This window comes from Nomascus leucogenys, chromosome X (assembly GCF_006542625.1).
Source record: "Nomascus leucogenys isolate Asia chromosome X, Asia_NLE_v1, whole genome shotgun sequence".
Classification (NCBI taxonomy): Eukaryota; Metazoa; Chordata; class Mammalia; order Primates; family Hylobatidae; genus Nomascus; species Nomascus leucogenys.
Genome location: NC_044406.1, coordinates 67,507,670 through 67,518,385, shown reverse-complemented (window position 1 = coordinate 67,518,385; position 10,716 = coordinate 67,507,670). Strand labels below are relative to the sequence as shown.

The window sequence follows — 10,716 nt, the reverse complement described above, 5'->3', positions numbered from 1 at the left end:
GTGACTTTGGGAAAATTACATTTCTTCTCTGGACCTTAGTTCTTAGTTTCTCCATCTAAAATGAGCGGGAGTTAACTAATAGATTTTTATATATAAGCCTTATCAAGAGGGGCACAGAGCCACTAGTTTTCATAGTAGCTTCACTTGTTTGTACATTTGTTGTAGTGGAGTACAGGGATCTGAACAAGCCTGCTAGAAAGTGGTGAAAAAACATAGTGGGCACTGAGACTCTGAAGGCTTCCTACTGGCTTAGGAACAGTACATACTCCCTGTGCGATCATCTTATTTTTAATGTGATGAAACTGAGGCCTGAGCTGGGAGTGGGATTAATTCTCACAGAATGTTAGTGAGGCTTTGGATCTAGAACCTAGGTCTTCTGACTCTAAGCCCAGTATTTTCCATGCACCCATACTGCTTCACTGAGCTGGATATGTCCTGTTGAGGGCAGTTCCAAAAGGATTAAAAGGTCAGGAATCTGTTACAAATAGAGTACAGTTTTAAGATAGGCCAGAGTGTTTGCAGATGGCCATTATGAGGGAGGAGGGTTTAGAGCTTTGAGGGAAGGGCGGGTGCAGTTGTCTCCACATACCCCATCTGAGTCTTTTGGAGATTTCCTTGGGCCTAAGCCCTAAGATGTGTGGGGGCTCAGGGGCTCTTTACTCTCACTTTCTTCCATTCTAGTTGCTTCCTGATCATACTGTCTCTCTTCTCATAACTGCCTCCTTTCCTAGCCCACCTCCTTCTACTCTCAGAGATCATCAATCTCTGGGCCGGTTTACTCTTTTTAACATCCCTCATAGTCACTTTTTATTTATTTAAAAAGCCTACAACACCTGGTATTCCCAGGAGTTCTCTCATCCAAGTACTAAGCAGACCTGACCCTGCTTGGTTTCAGATATCAGACAAGATTGGGCACATCCAGGATAGTATGGTCATAGACCATAGTTACTTTAAAAGGAGCCAAACATCTCACAAACCACTTTTGCATTTGCTTTTATTTCATGCTGTTTGAAATTAATTGATTTTGTGCTCTCCCAGAATGCTCTGGTGGAGAAAGGAGACAACTAAAGGCCAGCTTCTTTTTTTGGAAGATAACTTAGCTTCCAGATCTAGATCCCTGAGGAATTTGACCCAGTGGGTATATAACCAAAGGATGGTAAATCATGCTGCTATAAAGACACATGCACACATATATTTATTGTGGCACTATTCACAATAGCAAAGACTTGGAACCAACCCAAATGTCCAATAATGATAGACTGAATTAAGAAAATGTGGCACATATACACCATGGAATACTATGCAGCCACAAAAAAGGATGAGTTCATGTCCTTTGTAGGGACGTGGATGAAGCTGGAAACCATCATTCTCAGCAAACTATTGCAAGGACAAAAAACCAAACACCGCATGTTCTCACTCATAGGTGGGAATTGAACAATGAGAACACATGGACACAGGAAGGGGAACATCACACACTGGGGCCTGTTGTGGGGTGGGGGGAAGTGGGAGGGATAGCATTAGGAGATATACCCAGTGTTAAATGGCAAGTTAATGGGTGCAGCACACCAACATGGCACGTGTATACATATGTAACTAACCTGCACGTTGTGCACATGTACCCTAAAACTTGAAGTATAATTAAAAAAAAGAAAAAAAAAAAGAACTTAGCTTATACCATATAGTAAACCTCTCATTATCACTGTACTTACCAACAGCTTTTATTCTTTGTGTTGGTTCAAGTGACCTCCAAGTTATTGGTGTTTCTTCCCTGTGGGTGGAACAGGTGCTCTTTTTGGAAGGTGGAAGAGATCAGTTTAGTTTTGGACATGTTGAATTTGAGGTCTATTCAACATCTAAATGGAAATATTGAATCGGAAATTGGATATATGAACCTAGAATCTGGAAACAGTTTTGGCTGGAGATATAATTTTGGAGTGTTTGGCAAACAGATGGCATTTTAAGCTATCAGAACTGATGAGATAAATTAGGGACTAAGTGTATAGAGAAAAGAGAGTTCTGCAAAACTTCTCAGACAAATCCTATGCAAATGGTAACTGCCATTGCTATGGTTATGTCCTACTTTATTTGTGGGATATTGATGTGTAAAGAGCACTGACTGGGGAGTCAGCACATCTAGGTTTGTCTCCTGGCTCTAGCTCTGAGTCAATATGCCACCTTGAATCTGACCTTTATCTTCTTTGGTCCTCAGTTTTCACATCTATAAAGTGAGGGGCTTTGCTTTCTGCCAGTGACTTTCAATATTTTTAAAAGTGGAGAAACTCATTAAATATGAAATTCATTTAGTTTCTCTGGTTGGAAAAGCAGACTGAGTAGATGGGGGGTGTGGAAGCTCAGGCCACCTCAGAGGCATCCTATGAATCAGTTCTAGAACCCCATGACACCAAGGAATGCAGTTTGATTCTCAACTTAGTTCTCTAGCTCCTTTTAGTTCTGATATTCTGTAGTTTGAGGGTTCCCTTGGCATCAGTTTATTGTTTATTGATCCAATTTGCTGATCAGTTTGCTGATCCAGGGGGTCAGCAAATATTTTCTGCAAAGGGCAATATGGTAAATCTATGAGCTTTGTGGGCCATTATGTTTCTCTCATCACTGCTGCTGCCTTGTCTTCCTCCACCCATTCTACTCCTTCTCCTCCACCTCCTAAAATTCCACTAAAAGTGTAAATAACCATTCTTAGCTCATAGGCATTACAAAACCAGGACCTGGACAAAACTCAACCTGTGGGCCATAAGTTGTCAATTCCTAGATAATCTATGGTGTGACCCAATCACTAAGACCCCTGTGCACATGACCAGGTGCACATTGGGGAGAGTGTAGACCATCCTTGATCCCCAGTAGGACCTGTGTGTAGCCTGTAGTTTCCAAACTACTCTTGCCTGGGCCTGGAGATGAAGTAGGTGCAGTTCACTGGTGGACTCTGAGCCTCAGGCCCCTCTGGGGCTGTGCTTGAAGCAACCTAATGCCCCTCCCCCACAATCTCCTTGGCTGAGCTGGGCCATTTCATGGGCACATAGCCTTAGGGAAGGCACAGCTAGTTACAGTGGCCCGAACTGGCTTGGGGCCAAGAAGTGGCTCTTGGTTTTCCACACAGCTGGGAAAGGGGAGGGGCAAATGGGATCATACAAATATCAGAGTCCAGGCAAAGAAGAGAGGAGGCCTAATTGCTATCAGACGTCTCCGCAGAGCAATAACACTCCCACCTGGTTATGAGTATCTTAGTTTTGCAGAATACAAAGAGCTTTTCCAGACAGCATGTAATTTGCCTTCACGGCACCACTGTGAGGGAAGAAAAAAAAGGAGGAGGTTCAGCTGTGGTAGTGAAAAAGGACCTCTGGCATAAGAGTCAGGAGTCACAGCTTGGTCACTGACTTGTGAGGTAACCTTGGAGAGCTCTCTTCCTCTTTCTGTGACTCACTGGTAACGTGGATCAGTAAAGTAAGATAATAAGATTGGATCAGATCAGTGGTTCTCAACGTGTGATCCTCAGAGCAGCAGCAGCAGTGTCACCTGCAAACTTTTTAGAACTGCCAACTCTCAAGCTTTATCGCATACTAAGTGAATCAGACACTCTGGGAGTGGGGTCCAGAAATGTATGTTTTAACAAATGCTCCAGGCAAGGTGAGCCACTGAACTGAAATCATCTAATGCCTTTGTAGCTTTGATTATCTGAATGTGTAAGATAACAAATGTACAAATACATTTTAAATCACACCCTAAATATTTCAGGGATGATGGTGGTGATGATGAGGATGATAAAATGATGTTCCTGTTGACTATGCCATACCTTAGCAGCCAGGTTCCTACTCTATGCCTACCCTGCCCACCTGTCATGGCACTGCACTCCATCACTGCCAGCTGGGCAGGGCAGCTCCCTTCATTCCTCATCCCCTATGGAGTTTCTCTCAAAGCCTATAAGATAGAGAGATACCCTCAGGAGCTTATACATGGTGTGAATAGGTAAGCTAGATAAGACAAGCTCTTCCAGATGGTTGACAGAGAGGAAGTCACAAGATGACTCTTGAACAGCCAGTAAGTAGATACAACTAGTGTTAGAGATTAAAGGGAAGTGAAATCTCACTGTGGGCTGGGGAGTTGCAGCATTTGAAAGAATTCCTAGTATTAGTTGTGGTGGTAGGGTCTTGAGTTAGGTCTTGAAGTATGGGGAAGATTTAAACACTTTTCAGGAAGGCAAGAAAATATTAGAAGAAGTGAATGTAAAGGAGAAGGCACAGTGGCAGAAAAAAGCATGTGACCTCAGCATACTATAGTCTTAAATATGGAAGGAGCCTTACATTTATCAAAAATTCTGGGTGATTATGTGGGTGTTGGCTGTAACTCCAGTCATTTTTTTTTCCACTCTGGAAAACATATTTTTTTAAAAAGTGAATATGGTTGACATTATATGGAGAATCTAGACTAGAAGTCACTTAAAAAACATTTATACTTTAATTTAGTAACAAATTGATTTTGACACACTTCCTAAATAATCTAAATACTGCCCAAATCATAGTTGAATAAATTACTTATATAAGGTCATAGAGAAAGTCAATGAATGAGCTGGGACTGAAACTCAGTTCTTCTGACTTCTGGTCTAGTATGTTTCCCTTGTAATCTGTATTTGCTCTGAGGCTTCTGGAATGAAGCAGTTTGGTGAAAATACAAAGGTACAGCTGGAAGGAGACTAAGGCATGACTATAGATGACTTGGAATGCCAAGCTGAAGCTTTTGAATTATTTCCTGTAGGTAATGAGATGCTGTTGAAGGTTCTGCAGCTGAGGTGTGGCACCATCTACAATTTAGGAAGATTACTCTAATGGAGGTAGGCAGCAGTACCTGACAGATTGGAGTGGGAAAGTACTTGGAGGGAGTAAAGCAACTAATAAGTAGCCCCAGATGTGGGTGGAAATGCCACAGACCTGCTCCCCTTTTCCATGTCATGTGTGCATTTATATTTTTAAAGGAAGAAATGATTTAGCTGAAAAATCCAGCTTTTCTTCTGGGATTTCAGCCATTAGTGATGGGGATATTTGGGAGCTGGAGCCTTCCTGTGCTGGAACATAATGCTGTGGATATCTCCTCCCTGGACTACACTCAGACGAGCCCTTGCTAAAGCTCAGTGCTGCTCTCTGGTTTCATTTTGCACTTAAGTTTCTATGTGCTATGAGTCCAGGGGCCAAAGTTTAGGGAGTACCCAGCTCCGCCCTTTACTTCTCTCACAAAGCCCCAGGCCCTGGGAGACTGCTTGTACATGGCACCATGCCAGTTTCATCACCCAGTCTGCTCCAAGAGACCCTAGCTACAACAAAGGGCCTTATAGTTTACAGCTTCTAAGGCTCACTTATAATCTCATTTGGTTTTCACAACAGCATTGTGAGGTGGGCAAGACTTATAATTTAATGGAATGAAACTGAATACCAGGGTCAGCAAAGCAAACTGTCATGCAGCCCAGTGAGTGGCACAGCTCACTTCTTCTGCCTTCCAGGCAATATTCCATGCACACTTTTGTGTTGTTGGGGTTGTGGTGGTCGTTTTTATGAGCATACCAAAAGTTGTCTCAGATTTCTGACAGGGCATGGAAGGAAAAAGTCAGGAGGCAAGATTTCTCTTTATTTCCAGTCCAGGTCCTTTCCCTCAATATCATATTGCCTCCCTCGACCTTGGTGAAAAAACCCTTGGCCTTGCCTGCCCGCATCCCTCTGCCCTCCCCCTGTCTGATGCCAGTGATACTCTAGGTGAGAATGTGTCATCTTAGTCTGCAGTTTCTTTTTTACCATTTTTCCCCTTATGTTGGGTCTCTGGAGCAAGGGTTCAGCCAAGGGGCCCCCCTTCCCTGGGCTACTCTAAGTGGCGAGGCTCACAATCCCAGATCTTCCTTGGGCAGTATAAAAAGTGAATCATTAACTCAGAGACCAGGTCAGCACTACGCACAGACAGCTTTTAAAATATGGATGGCACAGGGTCTTTGGCTTAAGCTGCTTTGGCTGGTCTTTTCTAGGACTCTGACTGTGTCCTCAGTGTGAGCCAAAGGCAACACCAACCAGAGTAGCATCAGCCTGCCTTTCAGAGTTCATACAATGTCATGCTGTCTAGATTTTCATCATGAATGTTCCCAAGACTCAAATGCAAAGGGAATTGAGTTGATTTCAACTGGAAAATATTCCTGCCATCTCAACATTCTCTGGAATAACCTGCTTGCAGCTGTCACGGGGCGGCCCCCTCCCTGCAGTGCATGGCTTTTCCAAGGCTCAAGCTCCAGGGATTTGGAGGGAAAAAGGAGGAGAGGACCAGATTCTGTACTGCCACCCTCTCCAAGCCTGGGTGGTGCCTACATTTTTCAGGCCTTGAATTGGATCTCTGTGGTTGGAGTCGGAGGCAGGGAAGAGGGACTGATGGAACAGGACCCTGCTGGGTGGCTCCCTGCTTGCAGCTGGTTGTATTTCTTTAATTGATTGGCTTCCAATAGGAAGAAGTCATCTTCTGATGAAGAAGCAGATTTCCTTGGACAGAGACTCTAGCTGGCTAGGTTGCAGGAGAACTGGGTTTACGTCCTGGATCTGCCATCAACTTGCATTTGGCTTTAGGCAAGTCAGCCATCACCTCTTTGTATTTCAGCTTCTTCCCTTTAAAGTGGAACTACTAATACCTGCCGCTCACATATATGGAGTAAGAACAGGGTGTGAGGGACATTGATGAATGTGCTAGAGGAAATGAGGGAATATTAGGAATTTATTCTTACCTCTCGTCCTGACCCAGGGAACTAAACTAGTTGTACTTCTTTCCTTTCACACTGTCCCATGGTGTTGGCAGAATGTCAGGTGATATAGTTTAGATATTTTTCCCCTCCAAATCTCATGTTGAAATTTGATCCCCAATGTTGGAGGTGGGGCCTAGTGGGAAGTATTTGAGTCATAGGGATAGATCCTTTATGAAGGGCTTTGTGCCATCCTTGCACTAATAAATGAGTTCTAACTCTGTTAGTTCCTGCAATAACTGATTGTTAAAAACAACCTGGCACCTCCCTCCTCTTTCTCTTCCTTCCTTTCACCACGTAACATGCTGGCTTCTCTCTGCTTTCCTTCAGGTTTCAGACATGGCCCAGGTTGAGGTATGAAAGGACAAAGCCAGGAGACCACATTTCTCTTTATTTCCAGTCCAGGACCCCTCCCTCAATATAAGTGGAGGATTCCTGAGGCCCTCACCAGAAGCAGATGCTGGTGCCATTCTTCCTGTACAGCCTGCTGAAGTGTGAGACAGATAAACCTCTTTTTAAAAATAAATTGCCCAGTCTCAAGTATTCCTTTACAGCAATGAAAAACCACATCTCTACTAAAAATACAAAAAATTGGCCGGGTGTGGTCGCTCATGCCTGTAATCCCAGCTACCTGGGAGGCTGAGGCAGGAGAATCACTTGAATCTGAGAGGTAGAGGTTGCAGCGAGCTGAGATCACGCCATTGCACTCCAGCCTGGGCCACAAGAGTGAAACTCTGTCTCAAAAAATAATAAATAAATAAATAAATGAAAGTCAATTAATAAAAAAATACACCATGGAATACTATGCAGCCATAAAAAATGATGAGTTCGTGTCCTTTGTAGGGACATGGATGAAACTGGAAAACATCATTCTCAGTAAACTATCGCAAGGACAAAAAACCAAACACTGCATGTTCTCACTCATAGGTGGGAATTGAACAATGAGAACTCATGGACATAGGAAGGGGAACATCACATTCCAGGGACTGTTGTGGGGTGGGGGGAGGGGGGAGGGACAGCATTAGGAGATATACCTAATGCTAAATGACGAGTTAATGGGTGCAGGAAATCAACATGGCACATGGATACATGTGTAACAAACCTGCACATTGTGCACATGTACCCTAAAACCTAAAGTATAATAAAAAAAAAATCAATATTCTGACTAGCCCATGATATAGTTTAATATAAGTAAGATCATTTTTTGGAACCTATATAACTGAGAGCCATTCTAGGGATCTTAATGATGTCCACAAAAATGCAGTGCCAAGACGATCCAGCCTAAAAGAACTTGCCATCATTACTCATTTGCTATAAAATCTACAATACTACGGTTTTCTATGATACCAGTGCTTGTCAGAATATGAAGTACTTACATCTCCATCTTAGTCCTGCAACCTAATCTAGTAATTACCCTAATTCTTTCTTTGCATTCATTCACAGCTAATCTTGAAAGATTTCTCTCTCTCACGATCTCATTTTCCATTCATTCTTCAATCCATAATAATCTGGGTTCTGCCCCAATTCACTCCCAAGGTCAATAATGGCCTACCTATTGCCAAAATCAATGGTCACTCACCCATTATCTTATTTTACTTTTCAGAATTGTTAGACACATTATTTATTCCTTCCTTTTTTAACATGTGCTTCTTTTGTATTCATCACATCTTAGTGTGTGTGTGTGTTTGTGTGTTTGTGTAAATAAGGGGGGGAAGAGAGAGAGACAGAGATTCCTATTCTGTCCTTAAATGTTATTGTCCATAAAGTGCAATTTAGCAAGTTCTTTTTACTCTGTTACTCTCTCCATGTGACCACCTTAATTCCTATCACTTTAGTAACTACTATATGTTAATATATCCCAAATTTTTATCTCCCATCCAGAGCTCTTTCATGAGAATGAGAAGATGTCTTCCTACTTACAATGGCATTTTCACTTGACAGCTCTACTTACATATCAAAATCAACATGTCCCAGAATATCCTATCATCCCTGTCATTCAAAACTGCTTATACACTTATATTCTATATGTTAGTATATGGTATGCCTATTGTTTACTCAAGACAATAACATAGTTGTTAAAATAAGCTTCATCCTTACTTCAAATATTAAATCATCCCTTAGTTATTTTCAATTGTCTGTTAATTTTTAAAAATCCATCAATTTCTATCTGTCCTAGAACTTCCATTCTCATTTAAGCCATCATTATCTCTTGCCTAGTTTCCCACAAGAGCCTCACACCGGTCTCCACACCTCCTTGCTTCTTCCTTCAAATATATTCTTCAGTCTCTCTCATCATTCCCCAATTCAAAGCACTGTATTAACTCCTCTTCATTATTTGTTTGAGGTTCAAATGATTTCATTTTGCCTATAGGGCTTTTCATAATTAGGATCCTGGATAACCCTCCAGTCTACATTTCTCCTTCCTTCCCTCCTTCTACTTCACATTATGCTAAACTGCTTTTAGTTCCTCCAATGTCTATGCTGCTGCTTCTGCATAGGTCATTTCTCTACCCAACTCTCATTGTCAATCTAACTTCAGAGTTTTGCCTAAATAGACCTTCTTTCAGGATGCTTTCTCTAAATTCACAAATCTCAAGTAGTTGCCTCTCTATATATTGCCACACCCTCTCCTTCTCTCTCTCTCTTTCTCTCTCTCTCTCTCCCCACCCTCTCTCTCTCTCCCTCACACACACACACATACACACATTTCTAAATTTCCTGACTGCTTACCCATACTGCTAATTAAACTCCAAGCACTATGAAGTTAGTGAGAATATCTAAATTATTGTTATCTCCCCAAGAACATCTAGGACAATGACTGACACAGAAATATTTGATAGATGGATTGATTGATCAATTGAAGGAAAGACGGATGGATGATTAAAACATGAAAGTTGAAAAATCTAAACTCAGACCTCTTTTTTTAAAAAAATAAATAAAACCTCTCTGGACTGAGGTAAAAAAAAAGAAAAAGAAAAAGAAAAAGAAAAAGAAAAGTCAACTAAGACAGCAAGGTATGGGAAAGTCTCCAGGGATTTAGATGGTCAGAAGGCAAGGGGAAAAATGGTTGTAAAAGTGGTAATATAACCTGGAATGAAAGTGAAGATACCCTAAAATCTTATTAGGGAAATGATTACAGCCAGCTGGATGCAAAGTCTTGTGATAATGAGAAACTAGATATTGGAATTAGGGGTGAAAGCTAGGGTGCCAGGAAGGTGGAGAGTGCTGTCAAGCTCCCACTACTCTTGCATTCTGAGCACTTAAAGACTTAGCACCATGTGGATGGCACCAAGACTTACTCTATGTGCCCTCTGGAGCAGTGGCCCAAGCGGTACCTGAAAACATTTAAGCCGTGATTAAAGACCCAGTGATTGGGATTTGGGGAGCAGTGTCCCAAGGTGGTACAGGTCAGTAGTGTCCCAGGCTGTTCTCCTGAAGCCATTCTGTCCTCTATGGTCTCTGGGTCTGTGATGGGAGCAGTGGCTTTGAAGATCTTTGAAATGCCTTTTGGACCTTTCCCCCATTGTCTTAACTCTCAGCATCTGGCTCCCTTTTATCTATGATAATCTTATAGTAAGTGGTTACTCAGCAGCACCTTTGGATTTGTCTCTTGAAAATGCTTTCTGGCCAGGCACAGTGCTTATGCCCGTAATCTTAACACTTTGGGAGGCTGAGATGGGTGGATCATTTCAGGTCAGGAGTTTGAGACCAGTCTGGCCAACATGGTAAAAACCCATCTCTACTAAAAATACAAAAAATTAGATGGGTGTGGTGGTGGGTGCCTGTAATCCCAGCTACTTGGGAAGCTGAGACAGGAGAATCGCTTGAACCCTGAAGGCAGAGGTTGCAGTGAGCTGAGATCGCACCACTTAACTACAGCCTGCTTGAAAGAGTGAAACTCCATCTCAAAAAAAAAAAGAAAGAAAGAAAAAGAAAGAAAGAAA

At 42.2% G+C, this 10,716-nt stretch overlaps 1 pseudogene; it reads right to left on the bottom strand.

Moving 5' to 3' along the window:
- Positions 1-821: 821 nt before the first annotated feature.
- On the bottom strand, positions 822-940 carry LOC115833377 (annotated as a pseudogene).
- Between the last annotated feature and the right edge of the window lie 9,776 nt (positions 941-10,716).